Source organism: Pogona vitticeps, chromosome 3 (genome assembly GCF_051106095.1).
Source record: "Pogona vitticeps strain Pit_001003342236 chromosome 3, PviZW2.1, whole genome shotgun sequence".
NCBI classification, from domain to species: Eukaryota; Metazoa; Chordata; class Lepidosauria; order Squamata; family Agamidae; genus Pogona; species Pogona vitticeps.
This window is the reverse complement of record NC_135785.1, coordinates 51045908-51068966: the sequence shown is the minus strand read 5'-3', so window position 1 is coordinate 51068966 and position 23059 is coordinate 51045908. Positions and strand designations below refer to the sequence as shown.

At 39.9% G+C, this 23059-nt stretch overlaps 1 protein-coding gene across 2 annotated transcripts in view; it reads left to right on the top strand.

The window, feature by feature from the left end:
* Window positions 1-16785, top strand: part of AMER3 (APC membrane recruitment protein 3) — a 29229-nt gene extending 12444 nt beyond the window's left edge. The window contains exons 3-4 of one of the 2 annotated variants that reach the window (XR_012085664.2): window positions 10081-10129; window positions 10541-14479. The gene's annotated coding sequence lies outside the window, so the exon portion shown is untranslated. Of the gene's footprint in view, window positions 1-10080; window positions 10130-10540 lie in introns of both variants that reach the window. The other variant, XM_020803077.3, reaches the window with a different exon arrangement.
* Window positions 16786-23059: the final 6274 nt, after the last annotated feature.

The following is a 23059-nucleotide window of genomic DNA, read 5'->3' as shown; positions in this document are numbered from 1 at the left end:
GGTATCACTGCAAATCCAAAGTCAGGAACTGCTCTACACTTCTTTCTCCCACTTCTGTAGTCTCATAGTTGTTCCCTCCCATATATTATGGTGCAGAAATGCTTCCAAAACCATGTGCTGTTGCTCTTGTCAAAGGATGAGGATAGAAAGAGTAAAAATATCACTGCCTCTTTATTGAAATGGGAGAGGGGGGGGGAACAGAGCTTTGCCAAAGACAAAAATCAAACAAACCTATTACAACCTGTCATTTCACGGTCAAATTAAATATTTTTCCATGATATTTATTGCTCTAGAATAAGTTGGTTAACATTAACAAATCATGTAGAATTGGATGCCATAAATCAGTATTCAAGGGGAGAAAATCCTAGGCAAATGAATACACTTGTTACCTATGAAATGTACAACATTATTTTAAGGATGATGGCCTATTCAGACTTACACAGGGCTAGTGCAAGAGATGTTTACTGCCTGTGAGGAAAGAAGCATTGGCAGGAAGTGGATTCTAATGCATGACAACCTACAACAAAACGAATTTGTTAATCCTTAAGGTCTTTTTTCACCCTTTCTTCCCTTTAATTTGGAAGCTTTCCCCTGATAGTAGGTAATATCTAGTCAACGGTAAGTACCCAGAGTTGTCATGACCCAGCTTCCTTTTAAGGAGAACTTGGTTGGTGGACAGAGAGTAATTGGGAGCCTGAGTACACCTAATCATCTGGGTTGAGTCCTGGTGACCTCAGCCAGGGCGTACAACAAACTCCTTCTTAACAAGTCTGCCCTAAAAAGATACACTTAATAAAGTTCAGCAGGAAGTTACACATGAGCTTTGTAGTCCTAAAATCTACTTGGCTCAATTAGATAGGACTCAGCAGCTTAATGTGGCCTTGCCTCTCCCTCTGGGAATGGCTGCAACAGGCTTCACTGTTCAAGAGACCAAAAGTTTTTATAATTGATCTTTTTATTGAAAAAAATATATAGATTTACAGAATAAAGTCAGTTTGATGCAAAAGCATAGCAATAAAGCATTTTCAAGGCTTGTTACAATTACAATCAAGGCAGCCAATTCCCTTTTGATTACAAAATCTCTAAAAATCTCTAAAAGCTTCCTTAGGGTAGGTAAAGGGCATAAAGCCCCCTTTCTCCTCTTTCTTTAACTCTCTACATCTTCCCCAGTCTTTCCCCTGGCACGGGGCAACAGGAAAAAAGGCCTAGAAAAATCTCTGGTTCTGTCAAAGGAAAAAAGAGGAACAAGATGGAACACTGCACTTGGCAAAAGTTCATTTTTCTATCTTCCAGGCTCCTCCTGTCTTCTTCGTCTCCCACGCTGTTACCCAATCATGGTGTAATGTGGTAGGAGTAGTCCCCTCCTTCTCTTCTCATGAGAAACAGGTGTTGTTTATCTCCGTCTATTCTCTTCTCCACCATAACAAGTGTCTGGTCTTCTTATCTTGTATTGGCTTGTACTGGCTTAAAGGAAAAACATTCCCACAGCCCCCTGGAATAACATTCCCATCATACAAAATCATTCTTACATAGAACCAATATGGATTCCATTTTACATTGTTCACAGCTACATATCCCATCTTCATTACATGGTTCAATCCACATACAGTATTCACAACCATGGCACTCACCCAACAGTCGAGTTGTGTAAGTACCTTCTTACGGTTAGGCGCTGTAAAGTTGCTTCTGTTTTATGGCTACTCTAAGAGGGCTTTCAAGGTACATGAGATGTTCAAGGAGTGGCCTGCCATTGCCCAGTGAGTTTCCATGGCCAAGCACAGATGTAAACTTACATCTCCTAAGTCCTAGTCCAAAACACTATCCACGACATCATATTGTCTCTCATAAGTAAATCCTCGTGAGTCCGTTGGCACTTCCAAGTAAGCATGTGTAGAGTTGCATCATAAGTCCTATCTCTCCCATCAAAATCCCCAAGACTTAAACATGCAAAACATATAGTCTGGAATATACTTCTCTTCTGGAGCTTGTTACTGTTGTTAATTTTGTACTTAAATATCAGCTTCCAACTGTAGACTATGAAAATGATATGGCTGTTCACCCCCTTCTCATCTACTAGTTCCAAATAGCATTAACAAAGGAAAAAAATTGCTACTAGGGCTTTTGTTCTAAAGCTGTCCTGGTGTTTATTTTCCTTGTCATTCAAAAAACATATTGACACTGAGTTCCATAGCAGCAGTCTTTGTCCTGGAACAAGCGAAGAGAAAATGAACCATGCCACGTCCATGGTTCTCACTGGAGAAGTCTCTGTTCCTTTTCCTGTTTGTCACTAGTTCTATCAGGACAAGGCTTACACCATTTTGATAGCAGGGAGTGGGAGGCACGGAAACTTCAGGGACCAATCATTTTGCAAAATGTTTTGTAAAACATACATGCATGCATACATACTTAAATGCCCTTTCTGGAGCAGCCCCCAGTCTCCCAAATGTTCTTGCATTGTTTCAGCAGAATTGGTACTTTCTTGCCAAATTTTAAAAATCCAACTAAATATTGAATTTAGAATATAATAATGTTAGTAAAATTGTGATAAGAAGGCTCACATTGGTTTCTGCATGTTGGACAGGTGATTTGCCGGGAATCCCTCATCTGTTGGCTTCCTCTTATTTGACTATCCTGCTTGAATTGGTCCATTGATTTTTCTCTCTCTTTTATATGCTTCCTTGTCTCTTGTCTTTGTTTGCTCTCTTTATGTGTGTGATTCTTTCATTAATGTTTCTTCTGTGTGCTGGTGACATCTCTCTCAGCCTGGGAGGTCCTATTCTTCCTTTTTTCTTGTACTGATTTAGTAGCGAATTAGCAATTTAATGCTGAATCTCTGCCCTGATTTTCCTTTTTGTGAGTCTTTTAACCATTACTCTTGGGTATTTATTTCTTTGCTTATTCATTTTATCTGCGTCTCCTGTTTCTCCCAAGAACCGAGCAATAAGGATGCCGTTAACAATTAAGTAAGGCAGTAAATGACTAAAAGCAGTAATAATTTAAAATACAATTAAAAAGCACACCAATAAGATAAATTCCTGCATTTCCCCCCCAGAATTAGGCACCTATGCATGAAATGCCTTGTTGTAGTTTCCAAATGTGGTTTTTGACAAATTGGAATTTTGGCAGCACACATCTGCAGCAGTGAGGTGAATAGATTCCAATGGAATCCGGAGGGACTAAAATTGCAAAACACAAAACGTGGCCACTCATGACACAGTCATGCAAGAATCTATCCGTCATTTATTCATGAATTATTGCTCTGGCTGCTGTGTACCGTCTTCCATGTAAGGCTCTACTGGCCTTCCAGATTCAGTTCCCCTGGATACGTTCAGTCCTTCCCAATCCTGAACCATCAACCCTCAGAGGGACCTGCCAACTGTGTCTTTGCAACACAGAGAGTCTATGTGGTGTAGTAGTTGGAATGGTAGGATAAACACTTGGGAGATGTACATTCAAATCCTCAGTGTGCCCTGGCTGGACCTTATTAGGCAATTTTACCCAGCCTAACCTGTCCAATGTAAGTGCAGAAAAAGATAAGATAATGAACCATTTATACACCCCTTGCCCTGAGATCCTTGGAGGAGAAATAAAACATAAAAATATTTAATACAAAAAAAAACTTATACCTACCTACCTCAGAGAGAACATCCTTCAACTTCTGGCAGACATGTCTAAGATTGTATTGTAAGAAACATACAGTAATACACTGGTCTAGACTTGCCACTTCACAACATGGAAGGCCCTCTCTAAGGAGATATGGCACATCTCGAGGGGGTGCTTCAGGAATTTTTGGAACAGTGAATTAGCTCCTTCTACCAGCTTCTCTTTCCTTTCCTCCTGTATGACCAATTCTGTATGTGTGTGTCTGAGGACACTGGCCCAAAGCCAAACACTTGTCCTTGACCTTCTTCTCTTCAGGCTTATATTTTCTTGATTCTTGGCCTGCTGCTTTATTCCCTAGGGCTAGAATCCTGATGAAAAATACCACACACTTAATGGCAACCACACAAGCAGTTTTTATGTTTTGTTGGCTGTCCCTCATTCACTCAAATGTGCAACTAAGGGCATGACAAGTGTGCACAACCTGGGCATATCTGAGCATATGACAGCTAGTGTGTAAGACTACAGACACTACCTACATTATTTCCAGATTATGTTGTGTTAGTCCTACAAAATTCTGGCCTTTGAAACCAAATTCTGGCCTTTGCATTCCACTCTTTGTCACCTTGTACAGCTATAACATCAGCAAAAACAAAATTTAAGCATAAAGCGTCTGCACCATAATTTCATTAAAAAGAATAGGCCCTGGCCACAGACTTACACTCTGAAACACAAGACCATTAAACAGGAGAAAGGACACAAAAATAAAGAGGGAATAATAATATATATATATTATATTCCCTCTTTATTTTTGTGTCATTTCTCCTATATATAAAATCAGTTTTGCTGACGCTGTAGAACTTTTGTCAAACCTCTTAGCTGGCGGATTGTGTCCTAAATCTATACCTGATTCTCTGTTTTCTTCTTTATTCTTCTTTCCTGGCCAAAATGTGAACTTGAATCCCATTTTTCCCCCAAAAATTGACTGAGTTTATTTTCTCTTACAATCTCTATCTGTCATCTCTCTCTTCTTCCTTCATCTGTTGTCACTCATTTCCCCCCTTTTATTGGACTCTTGCTTGTGTTACTTTACTTTTCAAGATGAGCTTTACTTTCAAAATTTTAGCTATTAAAAAAGAATAACGAATACCTTCTCTCTGGATTGTACTATTTCCAATTGCAGATTCAGGTTGCTTTCCCTCTCTAAAGTCAGAAGCTCTTTGCTCTTTGTCTGTAGAAATCTGTCTCTTGCTCAGGTAGTTTTCTACACGCAAAGAGGTTTGGTTGAATTTTAAGGGAGAGGAACACGAAAGACTGTAATCCACCCTTTGTACTATAAAATAATACTGCCAGGGCTGTGCTATACACTTTTTCTGAAAGCACAGTCTGGCTTTTACTTTAGTCTCACTTCCTGTCACACTTGCCTTTTCACAATTCCATTTATATCCAATTTTTTATACTTAACAGCTTCTTTTAATACCAAATATAGAAACAGAATTATCCTGTGGAAGTATGTTGAAAACAAGTTTATGCTATTGCTGCTGCACTAAAAAATATATTTCAAGAGCGTCACTTATCTAGGGTTCTTTTCACACGGACACAATGCTATGAGGTGGTTTGCAAAGCAGGTCCATCCTAAAAAAGTTTTGTCTAAATGACTGCATCTTGTAAAGGTAACTTTTTTGGACTATGGTAAAATCAGATGTCATGAAGACTCTGTGATTAGAAGAGGAGACTCCTCAACCAATGAAAATGTCTCTGGGTCACAGTAAGTGCTTCTTTCTTCTCTGGAGAAAGTTTCCTTTGTTTGCAGACTGGTCTTCAGGACTTTGTTGTTGTTGTTACGTGCTATCAAGTCAGCATGGGATTCCTTTGGAGAGTTCACAAATGGGAAAACTTGCTTCAATGACCTCTTTGCAAATGCCTGCTATATATGTTTCTGTTCTCAAGCTGGATTCCTGTAGTGTAGGTTCTAAGGTGTAAGGCTGACGATGTCATAGCTGGGATAATTTTTTTGGAAGTTAAATATTCACCTTTTCCCTCCCAAGGCCCCTACATGTTCCATGTATTCCATTTCCTCATCATGAAATGTTTAGTTAGCAAAAACTGCTGCCACCAGCAACTGTTTGCTAGCAACTCACGAAATTGGGCTGCTAACTGAATACCTGTCTGAACACAGGGGGGTTGTTCTGTTCTCATTCTTTTGGGCACAATATGAAGGCAATAATATATTACACCAAATTACGGAAACCTTTGTATGTTATACAGTATTAATATATTATTCAAAAGCCAACAGGAAAGGTTTTTTTTTATTTTAAAACAGTCAGCTTTCATATAAATAATTCAAGTCCACCACAGCCCTTCTGCTAATTTAGCCAGTCCATTCCTAGCTATTCCCTTATGCATTTTTAATATTTTCATACATTGCAGTAAATCACAACAGATGGATGTTGGTGCTGTCTAATACTTGACCAAGTAATTTTAAAATTATACTCATTATACAGTGGACCCTCTACTTACGGAATTAATCCGTATTGGAACGGTGGCTGCAGGCTGAAAAGTCTGTAGGTCGAGTCTCCATTGACCTACAATGCATTGAAAACTGATTTATCTGTAACCGGCCGTTTTTGTTCCATTTTTGTTCTGTTTTGGTTTTTTTCTGGTCTATAGGTCGATTCTCAGGCTGCAAGTCGAACCTAAATTTTGTGGTCAGAGAAGTCTGTAACTCGAAAAGTCTGTAGGTCGAGCCATCTGTAAGTCAAGGGTCCACTGTAATTCTTTGGATCCCAAATGAAAGAGTCTAAAATTTTCCAAGATGGCTTATGAGTGAAATAAAAATACAATAACATTTCAATAAGGCAACGGCAGTTGCAGAGCTTGAGAATATTCAGCTATGCTAGCTATCAAATTCTTGGAACTGGGCCAAAACCGGTGGCCAAAACTGGGCCAAAACCAGTGGGAAATGGCCGTAAGGTTCAGGAGCAGTCTACCCAGCTGCAGCAAGGAGCAAAATTTGCTTGCCTTACTTGTCTCCACAGAACCATTGGAGTCCCCAGTGGCAAGCAAGCAAGAGGAGAGAGGACGGTGTGTGAAAACAAGTCCAGGCATCTCAGAGCCTCTACCAGGCAAAACAGCCACATAGCCCTTGTCAGCCTTCTTGCTCCAGAGAGCCTGGAGACTGAGAGCTTAAGCACTGCTCACAAAGGGGAGGATGGAGAAGAGCTGTATCACGCTCACATTACCCACATAGCCCCAACATTCGCAGAGAGCAATCACAGTCCACCTAGGACAAGGTTTCAAGACATACTCAGGGAAGGAGGACCCTTCTGGTCAGCAAGAAAAGGGAGAAGACAGAGCCTGGACAGTTATTTTGAAAAAATTGTTGGTTACATTGACAGTTCCAGGGCCCTCAAAGTTGCTGTCATAGTTGCCTTTTTTTGTTTTTTTTTACAGTAACCATTACTTGTTATAGAAAAGTAACTACAAGTTACTTTTAAGTTGCTCTGGCCTTTATTCAATAGGTAGTTCCAAGCAGAGTAAGTCTGTTAAATCAGTGGGATTTACAGTACATAAGGGATTACCTTTCATTCAGTATTGATTCAATGACTCTTTTCTGCTTGAAACCACAAAGTATTGGATTTGGCTGTTATGTAAAACCATCAGAATGCTACAGTTTGCTAGTATATGTTATAAAATACTTCTGTATTACCAAGTCTGGCAAAGAGATTTGAAGGACATGAAGGAATGGACAATTTTGTGTCATTTGGCTGGTCTTAAGAAACTGTGGACCAGGAAATAAGGCCACACATGTATTTATTAAAAAATAACTGAAAATAGCTGCTATTGCAATTAGAATGCAACTTAGTGTTGGATCTATACATCTGAATTAATTATAGATAATTACTTGTTAAAGACTAATTATTTTTAAGCTCCAACGCAAACTGTAGGAACTTCCAATGGTTCAGTCGATAGGTCAGGGCCTCAAGACACCATTTCACTCCAAAGCCATTTCTGCTGCCCCCAGATTCTTCCTACACCCTCACCTGCCTCCGCTCCCATGTCCAATTGTCCCATAAACCCCTAGGCTTCATGATTTGCCTCAGGCCTTTTTAAGGAATGCATGTGACTTCTCCCTCACAAAAAAATTCAGATCTCTTCTGATGACAAAGGCACATTGATAGCTTTCATGATTTCAGCTTGGTTTTCTAGATTCTGGGAGTTGTAGTAAAAATAGTGTTAAAAATTGAGGTGCCACACCTTCAAAAATCACAAAAATTAGACAAATAAATGATTTAGAAAAGCAGCAGAAATGTCTTACATGGCAGTGCTACTGAACAGCTATAGTGTATCTCATTTGATTACTTCATTCAGTTTTAGCTCTAGTCTATTTCCGTAATAATAAATTACCAGATTTTGTGGTTAATGGATTGGAAAGGGATATATGAACAGGGAAAGCAGCAACGTTCCAACCAGAAGAGGGCAGAATGTCACTAATATTTCTGAAATGCCAATTTATTTTATGCTTGCATTCTTCTAATGAAAACTGAGGTGAGACCAAAGAGAAGCGACCAATAGGAAACATTGTAATTTTGGGAAAACCTGGCACACATAGCCTTCCATGATCAAATTAGGCTGAGGAGGCAATGAGGATAAATTCTCAAGAAAGCATAGGTGGCCCATATCTGTCTGTCTAGGTGTTTCTGTACAAACAGCTTTCATGGGTTGTGCATTATTAGAGCACATCTTAAAATGTGAAAAACAACCCCAGACATAGGTGATAAATTAATTTTTCATTTATCGAGGTATACGTGAGACAGTGAAGTTTCTAATACTGTATATGTTCAAATTAGGAATTTCTGAGGAGATAGTCATGTTGGTCTGTTGTCAAAAAAAGGAAAGGTTGTTTTTTTCCTACTACGCATTGGATTCTCTTTAATTTTGATGCACTAATTAAACAATGGTAGTGTGTTATATCCAAACTAGTCTCCTAAGTTCTTCTGTTTAGTTTGCTGTGGGGATGGGTTAGGTTGCTCTTTTTTTGACAGTGATCACATGACATAATTGTTTGAATGAAACAAATAGTCCCCAGAGCGTTTCTAACCACACCTTTCTGAGTCCCTGTCAGGGACTTCTACTTTTTGAATGGGTAGGATTGCTCCAGTTTGGTTGATTTGCAGTGTGTGTGACAACTGGGAACAGGCCAAAAACTAGCCTTTTGCCAATATTGTCGTCGTCTAGTCATTTAGTTGTGTCCGACTCTTCGTGACCCCATGGACCAGAGCACACCAGACTCTCCTATCTTCCACTACCTCCCGTAGTTGTGTCAAATTCATCTTGGTTGCTTCGATGACACTGTCCAACCATCTCATCCTCTGTCGTCCCCTTCTCCTCTTGCCGTCACACTTTCCCAACATCAAGGTCTTTTCCAAGGAGTCTTCTCTTCTCATGAGATGTCTGTTTCCATTATATTCATGTATTTCCAGTTCTGTAGGAATGTCCCATTCCTGCAAAAGTACTTTTGTCAATATTGTGCAGTACCTTAAAACAGTCACTTCAGGATATTGGCAAATTAATCACTTCCTCAGTTCCATGGAGGGGCTGAGGAAGTGAAAAAAAGTGTGTATTTGACAGCAAATATTTGCTGCACCAATTTAAAAGGAATGCTTCCTCCTAGAAACTTTTGTTTGCTTTGGTTTTCATGAACAAACCCATCCCTGCAGTGGTCAAAACAGCAGGCTAAATGCCTGTCTGATTGCATCCTAAGTAGAGAGATAGGAGGTTAAGGGTGACTTCACACATAGCCTTCCATTTAAAATTCCTCCTCCCACATTTATCTGCAGAAGATGTGCCAGTTTAGGTCTGATCATAGTTCTTTCCTTGTTCCCTTATTCAAGGGGAGTCTACAAAAATGCTTGGGATCCACAGCCTTTTCAATCAAATGTTAATGGAGTACCTCTTTCTTGTTCTTCCAGAATGGGATCCTTGCTACTCCTTCTCTTTTATTTTTCATACAAAAGAAGAAATATGTAGGGGAAATCAGGAAGCATATTTCATCCAGATTCCTCATCCATCCAACTGACTGATACTCCTCTTTCAATGGGAAGTTAAAACAGAGAAAGTGTGATGTGTGAGAGTTACACCAGACTTACGCAAGTGGAAATGTGAGCAGCAGAATTTTCCTATCCCGCATAATACTAAGAAGAGGATTAAACAGTTAGCTAGGACTACTGGCATATTCAGTTGATCAATCTAACTGGAGTAGACCCATTGAGTCAATTGGGCTAACAAAAGTCCCATTGATTCCTTGTCTGTTTCCATTATATTCATGTATTTCCAGTTCTGTAGGAATGTCCCATTCCTGCAAATAAGGACATGTGAATGGTAAGGCTGGATCATAGTTTGAATGGTGGAGACAGGACAGAAGGCACTAGCAGCAGTCTCCTGAGCTTCTTTTTATTTTTATTTTCTCCTTTTTCTCAGCTGCAAGCAGAAATTCTGGATTAGCTTCCAGAAGCACTTAGGAAGGAAGGTGAGTGATGATCCTTGTTTTACCCCTTTAAGAAGGAATCAAAGACAATTGTGCCCATTGGCCTTTCAATAGGACTAAATCAGTGGATCTGTCCTAGTTGGGACAAACAACTGGATTTAAACCTGTACAGGAGCTGACTGGAAGGATTTAGCAGGGCTTTCCCAGAAGCTACTCTAGGCCTTGTATTTTTTTTAAAACAACAACAACAATATTTTGCTAATTATATTTGGCAAAATATAAATCTTCTGAGAATCTGATTAAGGTTGGTAAATGGGAACAGATGATGAAAATTAATTTAAATAAGTAAGAATTAAAAATAAATCAGTTTTGATTAAATATATCAAAGTGTACTGTGCAAATTGGAAAATCACTGTATACCCAGAAACATATTATATATTTCTTATCTTTCAGGTGCAGCTCTACGATTCTTGCCCTCTGCTTGATAAATATGTATAAGTCAATCTCTATTCTGTGTCATAATGAGGTAAGCAAGTGGTACCGTCAATGATAGAGACCCTGAAGATACTACTGAGGATAGCCATGGTTTCCACATCTGTTATTGGAAGAATGTAGATATTAATGAACTTAATATTCTTATCTCTTTCAAGCTTATCACTCGGCCCCTTGAATGTATATGTGCAATGTAGAATGACATGCTTGCCCATAAAGGGTTGGTCACACTGAATCAGATGAAGGTACTATTTTTATTTTAGAATATTGGATATATGTTGAAAAATGATTGTCTTGGTTTAGGTAATTTAGGGTGTAGGGAGAAAACAATTTCTCTTCTGAATGATTTCAGTATTGTGGTATTTCTACTGAAAGTCCGTGACTAAGTCCAGCCAAGTCTGTACAAATCTTTGTCTGTATGCCTAGTAAACTGACTGGAAGCATCACCAAAAAGCAAGGCTTGATGTGATGACAGTCATCAAAAGGTGTATATTTAGTTTTCAGCTTCTGCATGCTTTTCCCTGAAGAGGTGATGGATGCACTGCTTAGGATCTTCCATTAACACTGAATATGGCTGAAAAACAAGGAAAGGTGCACAGAACAGTCTAGATGTGTGCATAATACTGTGTCACCACTCACAGAAACACAAACTTATATGGGTAGCTTTCTCCCTCTGGGACTGTGATCAGGGGCATTTGTGTCATCATGGATCTCTGTCTTAGAGGCATTGCGTTTTCCATTGTGGTTGGTATGCTCCATCCAGGCCAAAAAAGATAGGGTGGCAGCTGATTCACAGTACTTAGTGGTAGGGAATAAGATTTTAAGAGGAAAATGACCTGCTCACAGAAGAGCGGAAACTTCATCTTTCCTTCTCAAAACTCACTTAATTCAAATTTGTTTTTCTCCATGTAGCTCACTTCCAATGCCAGGAGAAAAGTGTCTCAAGGCTGACACATGGCAGAAAGATAATCTGTGCAATGCTTCACTTCTGTCCTCTCCTCCGGTATCACTTTTTATTGCATCTTAAATGAGACCCCTTTTGGTCTCTGACATGAGCTGGATTTTTAAACTCACAAGAACTTTGAATTCAAATAACTAGTAGATCCTGGAGAAAAAGTCTAACCCTCATCCAATGTACGTATAGGGTGAGGATATTCTATTATAAAGAGAGCGTTCAGCACAAGATGCTATAGATTTTTTTCATGAAGAATATTTTAAATATAGTTCTCTCACCCACTTAATGCCATCCCTGGATTAACTGTCTGTTTCTGAATGTTTATAAAACATATAATATTATGTATGGTACCACAGACCATTGAAGTTACTATACAGAACAGTTGTTCCGAACCGTGGGTAATCAATGTGCTTTTGGGGTGCAGTTCCCAGAAATCTTCACCACTGGCTGTGCTGGCTTTAGTTTCTGGGTGTTTCAGTCCAAGAACACCTGGGTTACCCAAGGTTGGGAACCTCTGATATGGAATGATAGCAGTGGTCCTTTCAGGGCCAAACTTTACCAGAGAGATAGCTGATCATTATGAGAGAGAGTCACTTATCTGATAGGAATTTGACACAGCAGATGTTCACACCAACCAAAGTTCATAAGTCAGTTTGTTGTGTTTTGTGATTGGTCACCAGGAAAAAAGCACAGGCTTCATGATTGGTCAGCCATGAAGGTGTGCCTTTGAATCGCATTTCTGAAACACCAACAGGGGTCACTTTCTAATGATGTGCTCTCTCTGAAAGATTTGGCCTCTAGTTAGTATTTTTGTTTATCAATTCACAAGATTTTTATACAACTATTAGTATACGTTAATTAGGGCTACAAAAGAGAGAATAAATATTTATAGAAGTTAAACACTGAATAAAAAGGAGACATCACCTAGCTATTAGACCATATCAAACCATGTGAATAGAAATTATCATTGCCTTAATTACTTTTAGTGCTACTGCTTGCATCTCCACCACATACATAAGATGCTTGTGACCTAAGAGATCTGAGGAGCTCCTCAGCTGCAAGAACTTATTTGTTTCAAGGATGACAGACAATTCTAGAGTAAGAAAGGATGCTACAGTAACTCCCAGTTTAAGAGGCTCAATGATTTGGTTTTGTCTGTGCTTCAAAGTGAAACAGATCTGCATCTCTTGGATAAATATGCATACATTTTTGCTCTTCTCTGAATATTGAAATCCAATCCCAATTCAATCACTGACTCCCTGAAAAATCATACATCAGATATACACCCATATTAAGAATGCAATGCTTTTATAAAAGTAAGCTTTGAATGTGTAAATGTGAAACATAGCATGAGGTGTTTGTGCATTTTCTGGGTGACCATGACATTCTCATGTTGCCCTTAGGAGTTGAAAAGAGAAAGACCATCTTAGGAAGATGCCATGGAACTGGTGGCCAGGGAGAAGAGGAGCACACTCATTACCTTAAAAATGAGCTTTCCCTGCTTTTGCTGTTGCTAAGTTCATCAGCAAAATCCATGTTGTAGCATCACTAAGTTTAGATCCAGGCAGCAGGAATGAGGAGGGGAAAGAGAAAGGATGGAAAGTGTGGAACTGCAGGCTTCTTACAATGCCCTTTTCGGAATGAAATGAAGACAAATGTGCCCACTGTTGTTTTAAAGTCACATATTCACTTTTCCTTCTGGGCTTTCTCCTGACAGCCGAGAGAAAAAAAAAAGTAGGAAACTAAAACAGAGCACCCAGCTATTCAATGGCCTTGCCATTCCTATATCCTCATTTGCAGGAATGGAATCTTCCCAGAGAACCAGAAATGAAGCAATACTGTCACAAGTCTGGACAAGGATCAGGATGAAGTGTCACTAAAAGGGCATAGGGCAGGTCAGCCCTGATATGTATGAGCTTAATTCAAGCACAGACCAGGTCAGTGGGCCTGGACACATGGCTATAAAAAGCCCCAACTAATTTGTTTCATCATAAGGTTGACTGCAATAAACACATCTGAGTATTTGAAACAGACGTAGACCAAAAAATAGGCAGATACAGTACTTTCATCCTTACTTTGAAGTTAGTTCATAGCCATTCAATGGAATTGCAGTATTATTGTATTAATTGAATCAATATAATAACATTGTTAGCATATTACATACAGTTCCCTTTACTATAATAAGGTGCATACATAAACATTATATATTGCAATATGCAATGCTTGATTAAATGGATACTTAACAGGAAAACAGTAGCAGCAGAAGGATGTAGTGACCTGCCCTGATAGAGAACGTGACCCAAATACAGCTTTGAAGGAATGATTTAGAATGATGATCCTGTGCCAATGGAGATGCCAAATTTTCTCTGGAAAGAAAAGAAAGTACACACTGAGCCTACAAAATCTGAATGACAATTTTATGTTGCAATATGTTTTGCACTGACAGGATGAGAATGCATTTCCAGGAGTCTACATCTTTTCTCTCCCATTCTGAATTGGCGTCAGCTTTTCCCCCGCCTTTTACTCATCCACATTTGGTTAATTTGGCTTGGATCCAGACTGAGTTCTTGTTCCTCTAGCTTGGCAAAAATGGACTTCCTTCCCCTCTTCCTCTGCCTCTTCACAGCAACCCATCTAACAGAGGCCTGTGTTGTGTCCAATGTCTTTCGCCACTTCAGGGAGGATCACTTCTAAAAACATGCTCAGCACACTGTCTAGTTTGATTCATATTGATGGCCCACTGGGGCTTAAAAGGCGCACTCATGCACTCAAACCTAAGTCAAGTACAGCAGAATGTGGTTTTTTTAAGGCAAATATTTGAACTGAGCCTTTTAGATTTTTTTCTTCCTAATGTTTGCAAAAATTTCTTGTTTTATAAGCTCCTACCCCTTTATTTCGGTTTGGTTCTCAACAGCAGCCATTCTCAACCATGGCCATAAACAAAATATGAAAGAAATATACACCGAATCAGGATTGTATAAGTTGTATAACAAACCTTATGAGGTGGTGTGTGAAGAAGAGTTTATGGTTTATACAAAATTCAAACTGTGACAGTTTCTCCCCATACACCCTGTCAGGTGAGTGTGGGGAAGTTTCGTTTGTAGGTTTTCTCCATTGCTCAATAGTCCAATTTTGTAATACTGACAACTCTCTTTCCTTGATTTCTCAAATTTCAACAAGTATCTCCCATAGATTTTCAAACCTTGCTCCACAGACAAAAGGGCTAGAAACTTTTAAAAACAAGGTAAAAATTCTCTGGTGCTTGAATCCTATGACAAATGCTGTATTGTACATTTGCATCTGTAGACAGATAAGAAATCCACAGTCCTGGATGGAATGAGATGAAATTTACAGTATTTCAGTTCACACGCTAAATGATTTATCCATCAAAGCTATTGTAAGGTCAGCCAAAGCCTATGAAGTCCTGAGATGTTCCCCTAAATTCCATTGTGAGCTTGATGGGATGGGGATTCTTCCTGGCAAGCACCCCAAGAAATTGCAGTGAGAGCATGAGAACTAGGAAAGATTAGCACCTCTCAGGGTTGTAGTCAATAGGTCAATTATGCTAAGTGCATTTGAATGGCTAAAATAGTAAGCACTCCTCTCATCCATTTATGGAGGATTTAATATAAACAACATGTCACAGTCCTAATATTAGCCTGCACTTCTATTCATGGTGATAAGGAGATATAGATGTTAATCTAATAACACTTGGATCAAAGATAGATTCTCCAAAATGAAAATATAGGCAAAGCAGTACATTATACTGTGTAAGAGCTAATGTAGTGTAGTGGATAGACTGGGCACGAAACATTATATGTAAAGACAGATATGTCCACATCTCATATACAAAGGCTAATAGTCTACCCATTGTAATAGGCTATTTTTGGTAGCAGTGGGCTCATTGCTTTACTAGAGGTACTAATGGTAGCATATGTTGGAAAGCACAAAAAGGAGCCAATGGCACATGGATACAGATAGTATGGGGCACAGCAGTGCCTTGCTCTGTTGTGCCACTTCCATATAAGGAATGAGAACTAAAAAATGGACATGTACTGTATGTAAGGGATATGTATTAAGATGTCTTGATTGTACTTTTGAAGATATGACCATGTTGATGCTGTGCTCATATTTTCTGCATGAATATGAACTTGTCAAAAAACAAAACAAAACAAAACAAAACAAAACAACCCCCACCAAAAAAAACCCTCAAGTCATTTCTTCCAGATGCTGAAGACTCAATCCTCTCTCCACTGTGGCTCATGCTAAAAATAAATCCACAAAAAGCAAGGATAGTATATAACTTGCATTCACAATTCATCAGGTTGTATTTTTAAATGGATGTTGCTGAGGGAAACCATGGATAGTGTTCTATTTCAAAGCTTAATGACTGGACAATTAAGGTTGGCCTTTTTCTGCTGGGCATACTTTGCTCAAGCATCTCTCTCTTCATCTGCAGGCAAAGGAGCTAAATAAGATATTAAGGAGCATATATACTGAGCCAGCAATCAGCTCACCTCTAAGATCCTACAGGTTTGCTTGCAAGACTTTTGATCCTAGCCTCACACCTATCAATTTAGCTGAATTTTGCAAGGTAATTAGCTGAAGATTTGGCTACACACTTCAGTAATTATAGATGCTGTTGTAATAAGAATGTAGGGAGTGTCGCTCCCTATGTACACGTTATTTATCTTCACAATGTGGTAAATCAACCCAGATGCATTTTAGGCAATCTGGCTAGATTTCTCAGTGTGTTAGGTATCTGGCTGCTCATTGTATCTCCAGGGAGAAGAACCAGCCTGCATAGCTTTGGGCAAGCTGCAAATGCCCAGGGCTTCCTCAGTGAACCACATTTGAATACTCTGTACGTAGGAAACCTTGGAAAGGGGTGCCATAATTTGGAACTGACTTAATATGTAATTATAAAGAGCCAGTGTGATGTAACAGATAAACTGGTAAAAGAAGACTCAAGAGCTGAGTTCAAATCCCACCTCTGTTAGGGACTATATGTTGGACGGAACTTGACAGCTCAAAGCATGCACACGTATTTGAGGGGTCACTTTTTATCATATTGATCTGGGCACCAGATGCCCCCCCCCAAGGAACTGCTTTGACAATACCACTGTAAGGTTCAAGGAGGACTGGAGTAGTCTTGCCTTGTTTTTAATCTAAGGAACTAACATTACTATGAGAGCAACAACACTGGCCACAACACAGAAAATCCTACAGAGGAGCCTACAAAGCTGGAAAAGACAGAAGGGGCTTCGAAATTAGCTGTGCTCAAAATGGGAAAACTGGCAGCTGGGACTGGCGTCTGTCTTGCCTTTTAAGGCCAGACAAAGTGCAGGAAAGCTGTTAGGAACAGGAGTGGAATAAATGAAGCTGTCCACAGATGGATTAAATGACATTGTGATGTTATTTCCTACCACCCTCAGATATCTGCATGTACTGGCATGTTTTTAAACGCATGATATATACAAGTGCACATCAACCCCCTCCCCGACACTCAAGTTTTCCAGTGTAGACTTAAGAAACTTTTCAGTGCAATTACTTTGTATTCATTTTCGAACTCTATCACTACTTATATCAAAAGCTTGTTTCAAATGCTGTGCAATTTACTTTTGGTCTCAGCTTTGCCTTGCATTCAGGTAACTCAAAATGAGTGAAAAAAGAAATGCCTGAATGGGACTGAATAAATATTCTGGAATAGCCAAATGGACTCTCTGCATACATGTATGTGTAATGTCTGTATGTATATATCTGTATATATATATCTATATCTCTCTATATAAAGCAAATGGCTTACTGCTCGCAATGATTTGGGGCCCTTCACAGACAAATGGATGTTTTATAGTTTTGAACTATGCTTTGAATGTGGTTTTCTATCATCTTGTTTCTTAACAAGTAAATGGATGTTTTATTTCCTTGGTGTGTTTGTGATCATTTTCTTGGGTTCTTATACTACTTAATAATTGCCTCAGCAATTGAGTAAAGCTATGACAAATAAGAATGGCAGATGATGCAAGTGAGGAGTTGAGACACTTCCTGCTGCTGGGACCATGGGTTGCCTGCAGATCCACACAACGTTACTGACAATTCCACCAAGGTCCATGGCACAATGGAGGTTCTGAGAGGACCTCCATGCCCTGATGTCTCTCTTTTGCCAGCTTGCTGTCCTGAGGATATTGTTGTTGTGAATCTTCTTACTGGGTCCTGGAGTGTTGGTAGGATTAACCTCCAGAGCAGTGTCCATGTCTGAGGGACCATTCAAGTGAAGCGCCCAGTAATGGACTCCATCCTATGTTGGCAGGCCTACTCCTAAGTCAATGGTGATGGTGTGGGGGAGGCAGGGTCTGCAGAGTCTGACCATTGGCCAGTTTTGATTAGTAGGGATGTTGAGATCACCTTAAGGAATAGCTCACCTGCAGAAGAAAAAGAAGGAGTTGTGCATTTCTTTTAAATTGTTGGTAACACTTTGCATCAGTAATGCTTTGAAAGGGACTTTTAACAAACCCTTTCAAAACATAATTGATGTACTAGCAACAATTAAAAAGAAATGGAAAACTTACTGACCATTCCCCTCCATAGGTAAGAAGCATTTCCAAGATTGTTAAGCAGCTTCAGCAAAAGGACACTTCGTTGTTGTTTAGTTGTTAAGTCATGTCCGACTCTTTGTGACCCCATGGACCAGAGCACACCAGGCCCTCCTGTCTTCCACCACCTCCCAGAGTTGGGTCAAATTCATGTTGGTAGCTTCAGTGACCCTGTCCGACCATCTCATCCTCTGTCGTCCCCTTCTCTTGTCTTCACATTTTCCCAGCATCAGAATCTTTTCCAGGGAGTCTTCTCTTCTCATGAGATGGCCAAAGTATTGGAGCCTCAGCTTCAAGATCTGTCCTTCCAGTGAGCACTCAGGGTTGATTTCCTTCAAAATGGATAGGTTTGTTCTCTTTGCAGGGGACTCCCAAGAGTCTCCTCTAGCACCACAATTCAAAAGCATCAATTCTTTGGCATTCAGCCATCTTTATAGTCCAGCTCTCACTTCAATACATCGCTACTGGAAAAAATGTAGCTTTGACTATGCAGACCTTTGTTGGCAAGATGATGTCTCTGCTTTTTAAGATATTGTCTAGGTTTGTCAAAAAATCCCCTTCATAGATTGCTGCCTTGTCATGGCGAAGGGGCTTGAGTAATTCAGAGATGCTACGGGCTATGCCATGCAGGGACACCCAAGATGGAGAGGTCATAATGGAGAGTCCTGACTAAACACGATCCACCTGGAGCAGGAACTGGCAAGCCACTCCAGTATCTTTGCCAAGAAAATTCCATGGACAGAAACAGAAGGCTAAAGGACACTTAGGAGACCTCATTGGTTCAATACAGTAATAGCACATGCTGGAACCGAACCAATACAAAGCGATAATAACGGCATTCCCTAGTTATGCTGGCCACATGACAATGGAAACTGTCTTTGGACAAGCGCTGGCTCTAAGGCTTGAAAACAGGAGTCGGACACGACTGGACTGAAAATGTCAAGGGGAACCTTTACCTTTACCTTACCTGCACCCAAAAAGAAGCAGCTCCTGACAGGGGCCTAGGAAGGTGTTGGTAGGCATTGATTACAGGTGGGCTGGTTTGCAATAACATATATGTCATGTGGTCACCAGGAAGAGAAGCAAACCAGCCTCTTCTCCATTTGGATCAAACCACAGGACAGATGCCTTTCTGATCACAAAGAACCAAAAGCCAGAATTCTATTGCTAATTGGTTCCTTTAAGGATACAAACAAACAAACAAACAAACAAACAGTGCTGGAGTGAGTGCAATAGCATACTTCCTGTTACTTAATGAATTGGCACTTATATCCCTCCTTGTGCACCAGCTGACATAATGGACATATAGAAAGGGATATAATCAAAAACCTGTTAACCAGCAATAATTCACTGCTGTAATTTATGCTGTTGCATTTATTCTGGCATAAGTAAACCATAGGAATCTGGCCCTTAGCTTTTCCAAAGATCTCTGTGGCAGAGAAGAAAATGGTTAGAGGTGACTTATCGATAACAGTGAAAAGCAGACAGCTTAAAAACTTACTGGTTTTCTTTGGCATAAAGCTTTGTAAAAGTTGTGCCATGTGTTGAAATGGATCCAGACAGCTGCATGCATTTTTGGGTTGTCCTTAAGAGCAGGTCTATGGGAACTCTCATGGAGAGTACCTACATTTCAAAATTTACCACTGCTGTACATCAGTGGACTCAATGAGTTTACACCACTGGTGCAGAATGTATTACCCTGATCAGCACTGGACCCTGATACAGAATCTTTCCTGCACTTTGTGGGACATATAAATGGAGACATCCAGACCCAGGCACCACTCAACTCTGATCAGAATATTGGATTTTTTTTTTTAAAAAAATAATAATTGGGGCACATGGCTAGGTGTGCTACATGCTGACTGTAAGCCTTCCATTAAAGCTTAAACGGTTCACCAGGAAAACATTATTGAAAGTTTTGAGGGTATGTGCAGTCTTGTATATGTAGAAAGAAAGCCTGTGGATAAAATAAATAGTAGAGTACAGAAAGAAAAATGCTGATGAGGTATCTACTTCTTTTACCAGTTCTCTGCCTTGGTTCTTCCGCATGTCCTCCAAATCTGATTGCACCATTTAACCATTTAAGCCCTTGAAGTAAATGGAAAAGTTACTTAAAAATAAATAGTTGTGGTTATAGTTCCAAGACTCAAAACATAGTTCCATTAAAGTTACATTTTTTCAAAAGCAGCTCATTACTTTCCCCATTTTTCAAAAGTAACTAAAACCTCACCATTTAGTTACTTTAAAAAGACATCTGAATGCTACAAATTGGTGGTCTGTAGCACAAAACAGTACACTCACAACAGAACATGACATAGCACAAGTCAGTAACTATGTGGTTTTCTTCCTTTTAGTAAAGGCTCATCTGAAAAATTAAGCATAACTAAATGTCACAGCTATTCCAGACAGTTATATCACCCCCATTAAGTTATAATCATAATTAGAGATTGGCACAAACTGCTGTTACAGCATTTTGTCCTGGTTCATTTACAGCCATAACAGGTATTCGGCAGTTTGGTGCCCCACCTTCTCCAGCGGGCACTCATTCAGAAGCGGTGTCCAGAGGAGGGGGCAGGCACTGAACACCTTTTGTAAATTAACTGGGCCTTACCGTCAAAGTGGCAATTCATGCCTATCTCTAATCACCACATAATATGTATGTACTTAGAACTGGTAAATGGAATTAATTACAAGTAACTTCATTTGTTACTAGATATCTACAACTACTTATAAGCTAAAATTAGTTATTTGTAATTATTTACATCTAAGTTTAGTATGAAGCACAGATATCATGCAGCTATTTGACTTCCTTTCCTGAATACTGTATTTAGTCGTCATGGTGAGGATCAAACCATAGCAAGCTGTTAAAGAGTAACCAATAAGGAGCACTAGTCAATGTTTGTACCCAAAGTAAAACATCAAAGATTTGCAGGTGTGTGTAATTGGATCTTCTCCTTTGTCTTCTATATATGTATCTATATATGTCACCAGCCACCTCTGACATGAATGAGCGTAACACAGTTTTGTCCCACCCTTCTAGGTCTTCAAGGTGATATTCATTAGCAGAAGACTTGTTCTCAATCTGTCTTTTGGCATTAACTGGATGAAATGTGCTTGAAGAATGATAGAGGAATACAATCTACAGTGGGGTCTTGACTTGAGAACTTAATCCGTATTGGAAGGCGGTTCTCAAGTCAAAAAGTTCTCAGGTCAAATCTGCATTTCCCATAGGAATACATTGAGAACCATTTGATCCGTATCTGCTCTTTTCCGTCCATAGAAACTAATGGGAAGCTGCTATTCTGCCTTCGACCACTAGAGGAGGATATTTTGTTTCTTTTTTCCTTAGGTCAAGAAAGGTTCAGGGAAGGCAGGGAAAATACAGTCCAGGCAGGACAGTACCAGGCAGTCTGAAGACTGTCTCCCAATCCACTCTCTAAACGCTGGGAGGAGTCAGGAAGCAGACAGGCACCCTTTTCACTGGCCAAGAGTTAACTGAAAGTTCAAATTTTGCACTTTCCCTGCCTCCCATGTGGTTTTTTTTTTCAGTTCTTAACTAAAATCTAAGTATGTAAGTCAAGTCAATATTTTCCTATGAGAGTGGTTCTTAAGTCAAAATGTTCTTAATTCAAGCCGTTCTTAAGTCAAGACCCCACTGTATTGCTTTCTGCCAATAGAGCTGATCATCCCAGGAATTAGTTGCTATGTCAGGGACGGTCAGCGGTTCCATATCAGACTCCCTGTATTATCAGTAATTGTGAGCCTATGCAATAGTTGTGTTATTGTTGTTAATTGGCAACAGCAGCAGTTTACACAAGAGTCTTTCTTGCTCCAGCCTAGAGATGCCAGACGTTGAACATGGGTCATCTACTGTGTGTACAGACATTGCTGTCTCATGTTTGTACACCAGCAGGGAGCTCCAGCAAAGCTCTTAAAACAGCAGTCCTGAAGAGGAGGGAGCAATGAGTGAGTGTGCCATGCTGCAGTCAGTGTTCAAAGTCCTGTTAGCCATTTCCCTAGAAAAGTGTCCCTGGGACCAGTTACCAGCTCCTTTCTCTCTCCCTGGGATTTGTGCCCTGCCTTTTGAGGGAAAACCCTCCCATGCTCTGAAGCACATCTTAACTTATCTTTGTGAGAGATCAGTTCTGCCTCCGGCCAGAAATGGAGGTTAGCCATGACCTTTAAATGCTAAGATTGTTAATAAGGCAGGGAGGTGATTGGAACTTGCTTTCCACAGTTTGTGAAATCAGACCTCAAAGGAATCTCTTACTTAAGTTCTGAAGACCAATCACCAAACAAAGCAAACTAATCTTCATAATGGGGTGAGTGAGGTGGGGGGGTGGGGAAAGCTCCTGCTGTGACATTCAGACACACTCATTAGTTAAGAATTTTCTTCTTCCAGTCATGGACTATCTTTGAATCTGTTTATTGTAACTGTGTCCAAGAAAACTGAATTCAGCAGATGCTGGTTATCTTATTTCTCCAACTCATATAGGAGGCTCTGGTTTTCTCCCTTCAGGGCTAGAACTCTGACCTTGGAAGAGAGATGATCATGGATATCTCTGTTGTGGCTTGGAGGGGCATAAAAGACATCTGGCAATGAAGTGTCTCACTGTCCAGAGTTGGTGTTAAGGAGCCTCATGGCTCAGCGGTTAAACTGCAGTATTGCAATCAAAACTCTGCTCATGACCTCGGTCCAACCCCAGGTAGATGGCTTGAGGTTCACTTAGCCTTCCATCCTTTTGAGATAGGTAAATGGAGTACCCATCTTGCTGGGGTGGGGCAGGAACGTGTAGCCTGCATACATAAATTGTAAACCGGCCAGGCAATGCTTTAAGTTGTATGGGGCAATATATAAGCACCACACTGCTCTTTTGCTTTTTGATGGGCATTTTTGAACACTGCAGAAGGGAAAACCTGTTCCTTCCTATG